Genomic DNA, 16,375 nt, shown 5'->3' on the forward strand with positions numbered 1-16,375 from the left:
GTGAGGGTTGGACACACGAATAACTCCCCACCGGTCACACCATTTTCACACTGTGAGAGCCACTGATCGATCCGCCTGAACGATCCTCCAAAACCCACCTTTCCTGTGGGCACAGCAAAGCTCATTCAGTGTCCAAAACCATGTGTCTGTAGGTCTATCAGCTGACCTTCTATTTAACTCACCGTGCTGAACACCGTCTATCAAACAGCTCCTCCCTCCTCTATCTGTAAGAATACAGAAGCTGACAGTGTCCTTGCAAAAGTGTAAACCATAACACCATCTCCAAGCAGTCTTCACATCTCTCTTAGTAATAGGGTGTCTGGTGTTGAACAACAACTCCATCTCTCTTTTCAAAAGCACAGTTCGTAGGGGTAAATCAGGACCCCATCACAGGCTGCACGTGGAGTATTGCATTCGTATCTCGTCAGCCTATTATAGAAAGGGTATGGAGGCTGTGGAGGGAGTGCAAGAGCGGTTTACCAGGAAGCTGCCTTGATTAGAGTACATGTGGTATTAGGAGAAGTTGGACAAATTTGGGTTGTTTTCTCTGGAGTGTCAGATGTAACTCAATAATTTTATGAGCGACATAGATATACAGCCACAAACATGAGAAAATCAGATGCTGAAAATCCAAGCAACACACACAAGATGCTGGAGGAACTCAGCAGGCCAGGCAGCATCTATTGAAAAGAGTAAACAGTCAATGTTTTGGGCTGAGATCCTTCATCAGAACTGAAGGAAAAAGTTGGGAAGTCAGAGTAAGAAGGTCACGGGAGGGGAGGAAGAAATATAAGATAGTAGGTGATGGGTGAAATGGGGAGAAGAGGAGGGGTAAAGTAAAGAGCTGGAAAATCGATTGATGAAAGAGATAATGGGCTGGGGAAGGGGGAATCTGACTGTAGAGGACAGAAAGCCATGGCAGAAAGGGAAGAGGGAGGAGCACCTGAGGGAATTGATGGGCAGGTAAGGAGGTAAGGTAAGAGACGGAAATGAAAATGAGGAATGGGGCATTACTGGAAGTTCAAGGAATCAATGTTCATGCCAGCAGGTTGCAGGCTACCTAGATGGAATATAAGGTGTTGCTTCTCCAACCAGAGTGTGGCGTCATCACAGCTGTAGAGGAGACCATGGACTTACATGTTGGAATGGAAGTGGGAAGTGGCCACCTACTTTAATTTACTGTGTTACATTTTACTATATTGAAAGTAAATTAAATAACACCTATATTTCAATCACATGTTACAAGGAATGAGGTGGTTTAACTTAATGAGATAAGTAACAGGAAGAATAGGAGTCTAGAGCGGTATAGACTGAAGAGAAAGTGTGTTATCATTCATCACAGAGTAGGGGAGAATATAGCTTTCTGACCCTTAGGAGGTGTTTGGAAGGAAGAGTTAGTACTCATTAACTGTTCTGTTCGAATTAAAGGCTAACTGTGTCTGTATCAAATGAAGGTGTAGAAGTATTTTGTGTCCTCGTGCCACTCCTTTCTACACCACTGCATTCTCTGGATATCTGCCTCTCCTTGATGCAAGCTCACCTCCTCACTTCTTACTGGTCATTCCTGGCTGTTGCCCTGACAGCTTCCAGGAACTTGGTTCAGGGGCCTTTTTCCTTGTGGACTACCCCTAGAATCTCTAGGTTTTGTTCAGAATATATGTGAATACTCTCCATTCCTCTAGCTCCTCCATCACATCCCATCCTACTTTATACAAAGTGTAGTTCTGGTGTGGCTATATCTTGTGGGTCTTTTTTTTTCCCGATCTAGAGCTCCAAGGCACAGCTGCACTAGTAAATGCTAGCAACTATGAGTAAGTTTTTACCATAAATACTTCATGCATGTGCTGATTGCCAGAAATGTTCTTTCTAAAATAAAATGTACTGTTGTTTAAAAATCACAGTTGAGGATTAAGCACAGATTTCATAGCATCATTATCAGTATATTGAGTCATTGAGCAGTACATTGAGCATTATAACATAGAGACAGGCCCTTTGGCCCAACAAGTCCATGCTGACCATGGTACCCACCCAAGTTGTCCCAATTCAGCTCATAACCCATCCCTCCTTAGATCTATCCAAGTGCTTCTTAAATAAAAACTGTTGTACCTGCCTCAACCACTTCTGGCATCAGATAAAGTGAAGGTGGAAGCTTCTTAGGAGTTTGTTTTGCTATTCCTCACCTCTTAGCATCTGGCTTCTGTTTCCAGGGCACCACTACTTTGTGACAGGAAACAGTCACCTTTTGTACAGAGCAGGCTTATATAAAAACAAAGCTGTGATGAGTATAGCCCTGGCTTTACTGTCTTCCAGTATTCTTTCTCACGGTAAGTTTCATCCAAACAAATTTTGCTCCATCCTTTCCAGGATTCCAACTCTGTGATGGCTACAAATTGTGACATTTCCTACAGTGCTTTTGTAAATGGAAAGAATACTTAGAATCCCATTGTAGGATTCTTGGCTGGAGGATCACCACATCACAATATACCGCATTAATAATTTTTGGCCTTATTAGCTACCTCACAATCAACAAGACCAGAGTGGAAGCAAGTTATTCTAGATCCCAAGAGATTGCCTAAGTGATGAAGAGATTATCAATAACAAATAAAGGAGGCTGACAGTTTCTTTGCTATGAGAATACACAATAAGATGGAAAATTCCAGAAATTCTGTTTTTATGATTCATGCTAAACAGTGATGTTGAAGATTAAAATGTGTTGTTTAAAATTGATTTTGTAATTGTGTTTATTTATGAACAATTATTGATTTTTTAAGTTCTTACCTCCTTCCTACATTTTCAGACTTAGGCAATAATCAGTTCAATTTAAACATCTGGAATGGTTTAATTACTCAGAAAAAAAACAGCTGCAACTCCCTTGTTTCAGTCTTAGTGTTCCACCATAGCTACAACATCACTCTAAATGAAATGAGAGCATGAGAGTGCCAAATCAACCTCTTCTGCAAATGCTGAACATATTTGTGCTATTGTTATAGAGACTCATAGGTTTGCCTATTTAAATGTCTACTTTTGATCTCACTCACATGATCTGTAGCAAATGGAAACAATTAAGAATAATATTTACCAAAACCATTCAGATTCTATCAACTGAAGATGTTTGCCACTTAAGCAAGATTTTTCTTTGATCTAGATCAAAGGTTCCCGACCCTGTTTATGCCATAAGGCTACCATTAACCAAGGGGTCTGTGTACCCCAGGTTGGCAACCCCTGATCTAGATACTGATGAGCAACTATTCATTATGAAGTTATTTGAGATGTAATTAAATCCTATCACATTCGATTGATCCAACTCTAGAAAATGTTGATCTAAATAGTAATCTAAACAGTTTTATATGTACTACATGCTCTGCAAAAACAAGTGACTATATTACAATTCTTGATATAGTGCAATATGAATCCTGTGACAAAGTTAGTAGCTGACTTTCTAAAAGTCATGGCTTTCAAGGATTTTAGAGATTGATCTGGCTGTGATGGTAGATCAGATGAATGTGTGACGATTGAGGGAGTCATGATGCATGGACAGATAGATCTCAGTATTATTGGACCAATTCATCTTCCAAGTTGACAAAGGTAAGTATGATCTCAGAAGGAGGTCAGGACATATTTCTGCTTTTAGGAAGGTTGATCTGTAAATACTAAATATGAGGAAGTCTGCAGATGCTGGAAATCCAAAGCAACTCACACAGAAAATACTGCAGGAACTCAGAAACCAGGCGGCATCTATGAAAATGAATAAACTGTCTACGTTTCAGACCGCGACCCTTCTGCAGGCAAGAAGGCTAATATTTGGGGTTGAGTGGGATCCAGGATCAGCCATGATGGAATGGCTGAGCAGACTCAATGAGCTGAATGACCTAATTCTGTTCCTATGTCTTATGGAGTGGAAAGGAAGGGGGAGTACTGAGTCAAGAATATAATTAAATATGTTCTGTGCATGCTATTTGATTATGGGCCATTTATAAGAATATAATTTCAGCAAAAAATACAAATCTTTGATTAACCCAATTTGGTTGAATTAACTCTTGGGTCGCATACTGCCTTGTCTCTTCATCTACCTCAGGTAAATAATGGATAAGGATGGAATTGTTGATAATGCATTTTGACTAGAGGGGGAGACACTTGAAACATTGCTTACATGGAAGCCAAAGAGAAAATGGCACTTGAGTAAATCAAAGCAAATGTATACAGGTATTGTTGTGCTTCTGGAAACAATGTAGAGCCTAGGAAATAGAGGTCTGAATTTTCTTTTCAAGTCCAAAGGAACTCCGGTATGAAACAAACAAAAACAAACATACCTTCTCGTTCTAGATCTTCTTTCCCCTGTATGCTCCTTATAAAAAAAAATCACTCTAAGCACATTCAGAACTGCAACTAGGAGAAATCAATGGATGATATTAAATGCCAATCTGTATACTTTAAGAAGGACCTTATCAGCTGCAGGCAATTGATGTTTCTGGCCCATCGTAATAGCAGATTAAAATTGAAGGTGATGGAAACTTTGTGGGAGTTTATTGCCAAGCAGGTTAATGCCACTGTAAAAGAAATACTTTCTGAACTTAAACAATTATTGTATGGATACACTGAATTAAAGAACAGCATGGACAAAATGGTCTATTTATGTGTATTGGTTATCTCTGTGGTGGAAGACAGTTATCCTACCCCATGTTATACTGTAAGAAATGAAATATTACATGAATGAGTGCAGAGAGTTACTTTGAACTGCAAGCAAAAGATTTTATTATATATCTGCATCTCTACTATAGGATTTAAGGATTCATCATGGCACATTATTCTCATCCACCTGTCATACCATGACCTCCAAGCCAAGAACATCCAAAATAAGGTCTTTAGTGGGTGTTAAAGTAACTGGTCTCAGTCAGAGCAGCATCAGGAGTGTAATGATTTCATTTTCTTGGGCCCTTAGCTCCCAGTAGAGCACAGGCCATCGATAACCTCACATCTCCAACATCCACAAAGTTGATGGTATGGCTGGAGTTCACCAATGTTTCTGTAATCCATTGTATCCACTGTACAGGGGATTGGCCTATGCAGCTTCACCTGTTAACTGGCCTTATCCGTTTCCACCTCTCCTGACGGGGAGACATAGGATTGGACTTTGAGAGGCAATATAATGAGTTACCATGGCACAAAAACTTGGACGTACCAGCCAAGGTTTCTACCAGCAGTCATTATTCACCTGCTACTGGAAAATGCTTAAAATGGAACAATTGTGGAAGACCAAATTGCACAGAGGAATAACCTATTGATGGGCTAGCTTCTTACGTAAAAACTAAACCCACTGTGAAATTTTCCAATTCCATTCACTAGGTGGACTACATTAAAAACTACTTTCTTCTCCAAGAGGTATGGCTGGATGCCTTGTAAAAAGAAATGAAGTGCAGCTGTTGTAAGCACTGTTTGCAGCCGAGGTAGATTACAGATAAATGAAATTCACAGTACCTCACATTTGCTTAATTAGAAACCACTCTGGAATATCCGCTTCTAATTCTCCTGAATTATCTAGCTGCTGGGAAGTGCCAATTTATGAGCTGAGGTGTCAGTTAATCATGTCTCCAGTCTTGTTCCATGAACAAAAGCTGAGAGTGCATAAAACAGTTAGTAAACAAACTTGGGACAAAGTCTGTCAGAATGTCACAATTCACAGATTAATCAAGGATAGTTCAAATGGATTTGAAAAGGCAAGGTGTTTTTGAGAGTTTGCTGGATAGACGACAAAAATACCACTGAAATAGTCCATACGGGCTACTAAAATGCATTTAATAATGTGTAATACAAGGTCTTTTGAAGGAGTCAACTAGAAGGCAGAATGGGAAATGTAGTAATATGTATGTAATGTTGATTGGTAGGTAGAAACATGAACTTTGCTCAGAGAATATTTCAATGTGAACATAAAACTCTGGTTGGACCATCTGTAGGTAGTTTTGCATTTCCAATAGGCATGCCAGACAAGTCAAAGCAAATGCTGGAAATGCTCAGCAAAGCAAAAAGCATTTTGTGGAGGGAAGAAATGTTGACATTTCACATCGGTGAATCTGTATCGGGAGTACAATGTTGTTGCTGTGAGAACTTGTAGGTAGCTCTAAAGAACAAGAGGTAGGTAACAGCATGTTCTGCACAATCAAAACTTTGTACAGTACCCAGACATTTAAACAGACTTTTCTAATGTATTTCAAGTATTGGCCCAAGTGTGAAGAAAAATGAACAGGAAGATCCATAATTATTCTAAAATTGGAAGATATTCAATAAGGTAAGACCAAAATATCCCTGTTAAATGAAAGATATGATAACTCATAATAAAGAATAACTTCATCATGGTAACACACACAAAATGCTGGTGGAACACAGCAGGCCAGGCAGCATCAATAGGGAGAAGCACTGTCGACATTTTTGGCCGAGACCCTTCGTCAGGACTAACTGAAAGGGAAGATGGTAAGAGATTTGAAAGTAGAAGGGGGAGGGGGAAATGTGAAATGATAGGAGAAGAGGGGGTGGGGTGAAGCTGAGAGCCGATAAGGTGATAAGCAAAAGGGATACAGAGCTGGAGAAGGGAAAGGATCATGGGACTGGAGGCATAGGGAGAAAGAAAGGGGGAGGGGAGCACCAGAGGGAGATGGAGAACAGGCAGAGTGATGGGCAGAGAGAGAGAAAAAAAGAAGAGGGGGGAAAAAACTAAGTATGTCAGGGATGGGGTAAGAAGGGGAGGAGGGGCATTAACGGAAGTTAGAGAAGTCAATGTTCATGCCATCAGGTTGGAGGCTACCCAGCTGATATACAAGGTGTTGTTCCTCCAACCTGAGTGTGGCTTCATCTTGACAGTAGAGGAGGCCATGGATAGACATATCAGAATGGGAATGGGACGTGGAATTAAAATATGTGGCCACTGGGAGATCCTGCTTTCTCTGGTGGACAGAGCGTAGGTGCTCAGCGAAACGGTCTCCCAGTCTGTGTCGGGTCTCACCAATATATAAAAGGCCACACCAGGAGCACTGGACACAGTATACCACACCAGCCGACTCACAGGTGAAGTGTCGCCTCACTCATCATGGTTTTTTTTTGCCTTATGTATTTTTTAAAATATTTTTTGTTAATTTTAAACAAACATAAGTGAAACATGAATACAGAGAGTTTGAAAGTACATAATTAATAGGTTAAGTATACATTCATATAGATGATAATCCATATATAATAACCTCCCAAACTCATAGTAATTACGAAAAAAGGGAGTAAATAAGAAGAAAAAAAAATCCCCAAAAAAGAAAAGAAATAAAAAACCTAACCAACTAACCAACACGGGCCATTGCATTATGTCAAATATACACAGTGGCGTCAATAACTCCACACCTCCATCCAAATAATTAAGGATAATAGAAGCAGGGTTTAGGAAAAGTCAGTTTAACTGATATGAAAATGTTGGATAAATGGTTTCCAAGTTTCTTTAAATTTAACTGAAGAATCAAAGACAACACTTCTAATTTTTTCTAAACTCAAACGAGAGATAGTTTGAGAAAACCACTGAAATATGGTTGGAGGATTACTTTCTTTCTAATATAATAGAATAGATCTTCTAGCCATTAATGTAACAAATGCAATCATCCGCCGGGCTGAGGGGGATAAACAACTATTATCCACCATTGGTAAACTGAAAATTGCAGTAATAGGATGCGGTTGCAATTTAATATTCAGAACTTTTGAAATAATACCGAAAATATCTTTCCAATAATTTTGCAAGCAGGGGCAAGACTAAAACATGTGGGTCAATGAAGCTACTTCAGAATGACATCTGTCACAGGTTGGATTAACATAAGAATAAAATCGAGCAAGTTTATCCTTGGACATGTGAGCCCTATGTACAACTTTAAATTGTATTAGGGCATGTTTAGCACAAATAGAAGGGAAATTGACTAATTGTAAAATTTTCTCCCACTGCTCGGAGGGTATAAGACAATGAAGTTCTTTTTCCCATTCCTTCTTAATTTTTTCTGATACTTCTGGCTGTATTTTCATGATCATATTATAAATGGTGGCTACTAAACCCTTCTGGTAAGGATTCAGAGCTAAAAAAAAATTCCGTAATGTCCATTGGACATAATTTCGGAAAAGACTGTAAAATATTATTCAAGAAATTTCTAACTTGCAAATATCTAAAAAAATGAGTTTTAGGTAAATTATATTTATTAGATAGCTGTTCAAAGGACATAAAACTATTATCTGAAAATAGATCACATAAACATGTTATACCTTTTGATTTCCATAATATAAAGACTTGATCCATAAAAGAGGGTTGAAAAAAAAAGTTAGATATAATAGGGCTTGATAAGATAAACATATTCAAGCCAAAAAATTTATGAAATTGAAACCATATTCGCAATGTATGTTTAACTATGGGATTAGTTATTTGTTTATTCAATTTAGATAAAGAAAAGGGAAGTGAAGATCCTAAAATTGAAAACAATGAAAAGTCTTGTACAGATTTACATTCCGAATTTACCCATTGTGGGCAAGATGTTATAATCGATTCTTGTGTCCAAAATATTAAATATCGAATATTGACTGCCCAATAGTAAAATCTCAGGTTTGGCAAAGCCAAACCACCCTCCTACTTAGGCTTCTGTAAATATTTTTTGCTTAGTCTAGGATTTTTATTCTGCCACAGATACGAAGATATTTTAGAGTCAATAATATCAAAAAAAGATTTAGGAATAAAAATTGGTAGTGCTTGGAATAAATATAAAATTTTGGGTAACACTATAGCATTAATTTGAACAACCAATGACAAAGATAATGGGGACCACCTGGTAACAAGTTGCTTAATTTGGTCAATTAAAGGTAAAAAAATTAACTTCAAATAAATCCTTATGTTTCTTGGTAATTTTAATACCCAAATAAATAAAATGATCTGTGACATCTTTAAATGGTAAGTGTTTATAAATTGGAACTTGCATATTTAATGGGAATAATTCACTCTTATTAAAATTCAGTTTGTAACCAGAAAAGCTACTAAACTGAGCAAGCAAGGATAAAATAGCAGGAATAGCTCTCTCAGGGTCAGATATGTATAGTAACAAATCATCAGCCTATAATGATAACTTGTAAGTCCCTTCTGCATGGGTAATACCCAAAATATTAGGTGATTCACGAATGGCGATAGCTAAGGGTTCCAAAACAATGTCAAATAGTAAAGGACTTAAAGGACAGCCTTACCTCGTACCACAGAATAACTGAAAAAAGGAGATCTTTGATTATTGGTGAAAACCGAAGCCAAAGGTTTATGATATATTAACTTAATCCATGATATAAATCTCGAACTAAAATTAAAATGCTGTAATGTATTAAATAAATATGGCCATTCAACTCTATCAAATGCTTTTTCAGCATCTAAAGAAATTATACATTCTGGTAGTTTGGATGGAGTATTAATAATATTAATCAATTTTCTGATGTTAAAAGATGAATAATGATTTTTAATAAATCCAGTCTGATCTTCAGAGATAATTCGAGGTAATATATTTTCTAATCTAGTGGCCAAAATTTTACTAAAAATCTTAAAGTCCGTATTCAGCAAAGATATAGGCTGATAGGATGCACATTCAGTGGGGTCTTTATCTTTTTTAAGAATTAGAGAAATAGAAGCATCATAAAAAGATTGTGGCAATTTACCTACAGTTAACACACCTTTAAAAATTTTACAAAGCCAAGGAGAGAGTATAGAGGGAAAGGATTTAAAAAATTCTGTAGTATAACCATCCGGACCGGGGGCTTTACCTGAATTCATTGAAAAAATAGCCTCTTTTATTTCGTTTTCCATAATAGGTGCATCGAGAAATACACTATCTTCTGTAGTTAATTTTAGGATATTCAATTTTCTTAAAAATTCATCCATTATAGAAGAATCCTCAACAAATTCTGATTGATATAAAGAATTATTAAAATCTAGAAAGGCTTTATTTATCTCTTTATGATCAATCATCAAAGTGCCATCCCGTTTATGAATCTTAGTAATTTGTCGTTTAACTGAAGCAGTTTTCAATTGATTAGCCAATAATTTGCCAGATTTATCTCCATGTACATAAAACTGGGTTCTAGATTTAATTAACTGATTTTCAATCGAAGAGGATAAAAGACAATAGACAATAGGTGCAGAAGTAGACCATTCGGCCCTTTGAGCCTGCACCGCCATTTTGAGATCATGGCTGATCAATTACTATCAATACCCGGTTCCTGCCTTGTCCCCATATCCCTTGATTCCCCTATCCATAAGATACCTATCTAGCTCCTTCTTGAAAGCATCCAGAGAATTGGCCTCCACTACCTTCCGAGGCAGTGCATTCCAGACCCCCACAATTCTCTGGGAGAAGAAGTTTTTCCTTAACTCTGTCCTAAATGATCTACCCCTTATTCTCAAACCATGCCCTCTGGTTCTGGACTCTCCCAGCATCTGGAACATATTTCCTGCCTCTATCTTGTCCAATTCCTTAATAATCTTATATGTTTCAATCAGAACCCCTCTCAATCTCCTTAATTCCAGCGTGTACAAGCCCAGTCTCTCTAACCTCTCTGCGTAAGACAGTCCAGACATCCCAGGAATTAACCTCGTGAATCTACACTGCACTTCCTCTACAGCCAGGATGTCTTTCCTTAATCCTGGAGACCAAAACTGTACACAATACTCCAGGTGTGGTCTCACCAGGGCTCTGTCCAAATGCAAGAGGATTTCCTTGCTCTTGTACTCAATTCCCTTTGTAATAAAGGCCAACATTCCATTAGCCTTCTTCACTGCCTGCTGCACTTGCTCATTCACCTTCAGTGACTGATGAACAAGGACTCCGAGATCTCTTTGTATTTCTCCCTTACCCAACTCTACACCGTTCAGATAATAATCTGCCTTCCTGTTCTTACTCCCAAAGTGGATAACCTCACACTTATTCACATTAAACGCCATCTGCCAAGTATCTGCCCACTCACCTAGCCTATCCAAGTCATCCTGAATTCTCCTAACATCCTCTTCACATGTCACACTGCCACCCAGCTTAGTATCATCAGCAAATTTGCTGATGTTATTTTCTATGCCTTCATCCAAATTGTTAACGTAAATGGTAAACAGCTGTGGTCCCAATACTGAGCCCTGTGGCACCCCACTAGTCACCACGTGCCATTCCGAGAAACACCCATTCACCGCTACCCTTTGCTTTCTATCTGCCAACCAGTTTTCAATCCATGTCAATGCCTTCCCCCCGATGCCCTGAGCTTTGATTTTACCCCCCAGTCTTCTATGTGGGACCTTATCAAATGCCTTCTGAAAATTGAGGTACACTACATCCACTGGATCTCCCCCGTCTAACTTCCTGGTTACATCCTCAAAAAACTCTAACAGATTAGTCAAGCATGATTTACCCTTGGTAAATCCATGTTGGCTCGGCCCAATCCTATCACTGCTATCTAGATATGCCACTATTTCATCCTTAATAATGGACTCTAGCATCTTTCCCAGCACCGATGTCAGGCTGACAGGTCAGTAGTTCTCTGTTTTCTCCCTCCCTCCTTTCTTAAAAAGTGGGATAACATTAGCCATTCTTCAATCCTCAGGAAATGATCTTGAATCTAAGGAACATTGGAAAATGATTACCAATGCATCCGCAATTTTCAGGGCCACCTCCTTTAGTACCCTAGGGTGCAGACCATCTGGACCTGGGGATTTGTCAGCCTTCAGTCCCATCAGTCCACTCATCACCGTTTCCTTCCGAATGTCAATCTGTTTCATTTCCTCTGTTACCCTATGTCCTTGGCCCATCCATTCATCTGGGAGATTGCTTGTGGCTTCCTTAGTGAAAACAGATCTAAAGTACTCATTAAATTCTTCTGCCATTTCTCTGTTTCCCATAACAATTTCACCCAATTCATTCTTCAAGAGCCCAACATTGTTCTTAACTATCTTCTTTCTCTTCACATACCTAAAAAAGCTTTTGCTATCTTCCTTTATATTCCTGGCTAGCTTGTGTTCGTACCTCATTTTTTCTCCCCGTATTGTCTTTTTAGTTAAGTTCTGTTGTTCCTTAAAAACTTCCCAATCATCTGTCCTCCCACTCACCTTAGCTCTGTCATATTTCCTTTTTTTTAATGCTATGCAATCTTTGACTTCCTTTGTCAACCACTGTGGCCCCTTTCCCCCCTTCTGAATCCTTCCTTCTCTGGGGAATGAACTGATTTTGCACCTTGTGCATTATTCCTAAGAATACCTGCCATTGCTGTTCCACTGTCTTTTCTGCTAGGATATCCGTCCAGTTAACTTTGGCCAGCTCCTCCCTCATGGTTCCATAGTTTCCCCTGTTCATCTGCAACACTGACACCTCCGAGCTGCCCTTATCCTTCTCAAATTGCAGATAAAAGCTTACCATATTGTGATCACTACCTCCTAATGGCTCCTTTACTGCGAGATCGCTTATCAAATCCTGTTCATTACATAACACTAAATCCAGAATAGTCTTGTCCATGGTCGGCTCTCATACAAGCTGTTCCAAGAATGCATCCCGTAAGCACTCTACAAACTGCCTATCCTGTGGTCCAGCACCAACCTGATTCTCCCAGTTCACCTGCATGTTGAAATCCCCCATAACTACTGCGACATTACCTTTGCCACATGCCAATGTTAACTCCCTTTTCAACTTGCACCCAATATCCATGCTACTGTTTGGTGGCCTGTAGACAACACCCATTTGGGTCCTTTTGCCCTTACTGTGCCTCAGTTCTATCCACACAGACTCTACTTCTACTTATAACAACAGACTATGCTCCATTTGAAGTTCAACTCTTTTTTTATAAAGTTCTTTGCTAGGGGTCACTAAATAAATCTTATCAATTGCTTTAATTTTATCAACCAATGTTAATATTTCTGAATTAGTTCATTTACTAACTTCAGCAGAGTATGAAATAATCTGTTCACGAAGCTTTAAAAGTGTCCCATAATGTTCCACTAGAGATCTCTTCTGTAAAATTTGTTGTTTAATAAAATTAAGAAAGTCTGGGTCCTGCAATAAAATAGAGTTGAACCTCCAAGATTTAGCATTAGAAGATGAATCCATTGTCTTAATAGATAGCTTTAAAGGTGCATGATCAGAAATGGTAATAGAATCATATTTACAATCAAGCCTTATGTATTCTTAAACATTTATTTTTAGTCTTTAATATCAGATAAAGTGCCACGTGAACCCAATGACCATCACAAGCCACTTTCAAAAGATAATCTTATAAATTGTTCAATACCTATTATTTAATACATAACTAAATATCTGAAATCCTACTTTTAGTTAAACATATACCCTGTCTTGTGAACATGAATTTAGGTGCTTAATCCCTCCTTAAAAGTATTGTGAGCTAGTTTGGAGCAAGAAACTGCAGATGCTGAAAGTTGAAATCTGAAACATAAAATGCTGGAAACACTCCCCAGGTCAGGCCACAGGTGCCGAGAGAGAATCTGTTTTATATCGTGGTCCCTTCGTCAGAGCTGGACAAGTAGAAAAACAGGTATGTTTTAAATTGCAGAGAAGAGGAGGGTGGAGGGAACAGAGAAAATGTCTAGGATAGAATGCAGGCAATAACATCAAAACTAACAGCCAGAAACAAAGAACAAAAAAAAAAATTAAAGTTCAGGCCACATCTCTGGAGAAACAACATTACCTGAGATTGTTAAATGTGCTATTAAGTCCTGAGAGCCAAGTAGAAAAATGAGATGCTGCTCCTTAAGCATACATCATGCAATACTGGAATAATGCCGAATCTGAAGAGAAAGAGGTAGAAATAGAACTGTGACAGAAGACTAGAAGCTTAGGATCACTTTTGTGGGGTGAATGAAGGAATTTTGCAAAGTGATCACTGAATTGGTTTTACAATATAGAGGACATGTTCTGAACACCAAATACAGTATCAGTTGCAATAAATGCGAGTGATTTGCAACTTCAGCTAGAAGATGTTGGAGCAGCCTTTGTGAATATCAGCCAACACACTGCAGCCATGTTGTGATGGTGTTGATGATGATGGACCAGATGCTATTTTAGTTGGCTGCTTTGACTTGGAGCTGATTTTTTTGAGATTTGTTAGAGCTGTGTTTATCCAGGTAAATGGGAGGTATTTCACTATGCAATGCCTTGCAAATGTCAGAAAACTCTGGGGTGTCAGTAAGTCACACACCCATTGTAGGTTTTCCAGCTCAAGACTTTCCCATATAGCCACATCATAATTAGCCCAGTTAAAAGTTTGGTTAATGGTGACCTCCAAGATATTTAACGTGGAAGGTTTGTTGTAGTAATGTCATTGGCTGTCAAGATAGGTGGATAGAGTCTTCCTTCCCGGAGATGGTAATTGGACACTTTGTGGTGTAAAGGTTGTCTGCTACCTATCAGCCATGCATGATCTTTGCTGAGATCTTCCTGCATACAAGTGTGCACTGGTTTATTCTTGAGGAAGATCACATGGAATTGCATGTGCCTGAGCTGAGTTGTCAGTTAATGAATTGTCCAAGGACTTTTGGTTAACCATTTGCCCGGATACAATTCGTTAACCAAGTTGGCCTCAGCAGTCCTGATGTGGGTTGGATTTGCCGTTCGTGGCAGGCTAGGAGTTCCCGAGCCTTGGCTGCCTCTTTTGACACACGTAATTTCTGTACAGGGGAGAGCGGTCCTTGCGGATATATGGGGAGCTGGTTTTCAATGGCACTGTGGTTGTCAGGCGGCATGGGCTGCCGCGATTTGTTAACCCGGCCTGCGCTGCTGCATTTTCGGCCGAATGTGAACACTGCCCTATGAATTCCGCAGTGGAAGTCTGTAAGGGGACTGGTTCAGAGTAAACTCCACTAGCGGACAGATGGACAGGAGATCCTTCACAAAGCAGCTGAGATCATTAGATCTGGATGGACACTGTCCTGAGGAACTCTGCATCCATGTTCTGGGGCTGGCACAGTTGATCTCCTTGTGCAAGGTACCATCCAACCATTGGAATGCTTTTCCTTTTATGCCCATTCACCAGGGTTTCTCAGTGTCACATCTGGTCAAATACTGCCTTGATGTCAAGTGTAGTCACAATCATCTCGTGCCTGCAAGTCAGCACCTGGGCGCATGATTGAACATATTCGGAATGAAATCTACAGCCAAGTGGACCTGGTGGACCCCAAACTGGGCAAATTATTAATGTGTAAACTCTGCCTGATAGCACAGTTAATTGTACTATCTATTAACTTGCTGATGACCATAGCTCCTAGACATTATTTAGCTGGACTGGTTTGCCTGCTTTCTGTTATGAGGGCTTGGCTGGAAAATTTTCCAATCAACAGAAAATTCCAAAACCAGAATTTTGTATTTCAGCCTGGGTATTAATGGTTCCAAAATTAGGACAGTTAATTAAACTTGTGTATGATGTAGATCAATCGTGGAATGGGCTCAGGGGTGGATGATAAATTCCACCTCATAAGCACTTAATAATTGAAAGCAAATAATATCACATAACAAAAGAATGTAGTAAGGGATTATCTGGTTCTCATACTTCCAACATATTACTGCCAATTTTATCGGAGGCATTGCCCAACTTATTCAGAGTATGAAAAAAGAAGGTTGGCTATAAGGATTCAGAATTTACTCCCGCCTGATCTCATTCCTCAGTTGTTACTGACGAGAAAGGCAATCAGCACTATTAAATAATTCGTTCTTAATTTATCCTTAAAAGAGTCACATAATCCTAAAGTAATGTAATTCCAGAATTATGGATTGTTAGTCAATCAAGCATTAATTAATTCTCTGCTATCTTAAAGAAATTTGAAAAGTTATTTTTTCCCAATCACAAAAATTACTCTCATTTGTTGAATGTCTATCGTTTCCAGTGTTGCAAAGGTAATTTAGTTAAATAACTTGCTAAATAATTCTTTCTAAACGCACAGCATGATGTATTTTCACCTGATACTTTAGCCTCTTCCTAATTCCATCTTAAATCCAATCATCAAACCAGGTGCCTATAGCAGAAGAAAGGTGGGAAAGCAGTTATAAATATAGAAAGTAAATAGGGCAGCACGGTAGTGTAGTGGTTAGCATTGTGCTGTATGGCACCAGCAATCAAGGTTCAATTCCCACCGTTGTCTCTAAGGAATTTATATGTTCTTTCATGACTACTGGATTTCCTTTGGCTGTTCTGGTTTCCTCCTACATTCCAAAGACGTATGGATTAAGGTTTGAAAGCTGTGGGCATGCTATGTTGGCACTGGACCATGGCAACACTTGCAGGCTGTCCCCAATACATGTTTGTACTGGGCTGGTTGTTGACGCAAAACAACGCGTTTCACAGTATGATCTGATATTCTGGT

General features: G+C 39.0%; 1 long non-coding RNA gene across 2 annotated transcripts in view; it reads left to right on the forward strand.

Moving 5' to 3' along the window:
• The first annotated feature begins 5,953 nt into the window (after nt 1-5,953).
• LOC132395923 (uncharacterized) overlaps nt 5,954-16,375 on the forward strand; it is a 55,765-nt gene continuing 45,343 nt past the window's right edge. For both annotated transcript variants that reach the window (XR_009512786.1, XR_009512785.1), the window contains exons 1-2: nt 5,954-6,129; nt 6,211-6,283. This is a non-coding gene — a long non-coding RNA (uncharacterized LOC132395923). The remainder of the gene's footprint in view (nt 6,130-6,210; nt 6,284-16,375) is intronic.

This window comes from Hypanus sabinus, chromosome 6 (assembly GCF_030144855.1).
Source record: "Hypanus sabinus isolate sHypSab1 chromosome 6, sHypSab1.hap1, whole genome shotgun sequence".
Lineage (NCBI taxonomy): Eukaryota > Metazoa > Chordata > Chondrichthyes > Myliobatiformes > Dasyatidae > Hypanus > Hypanus sabinus.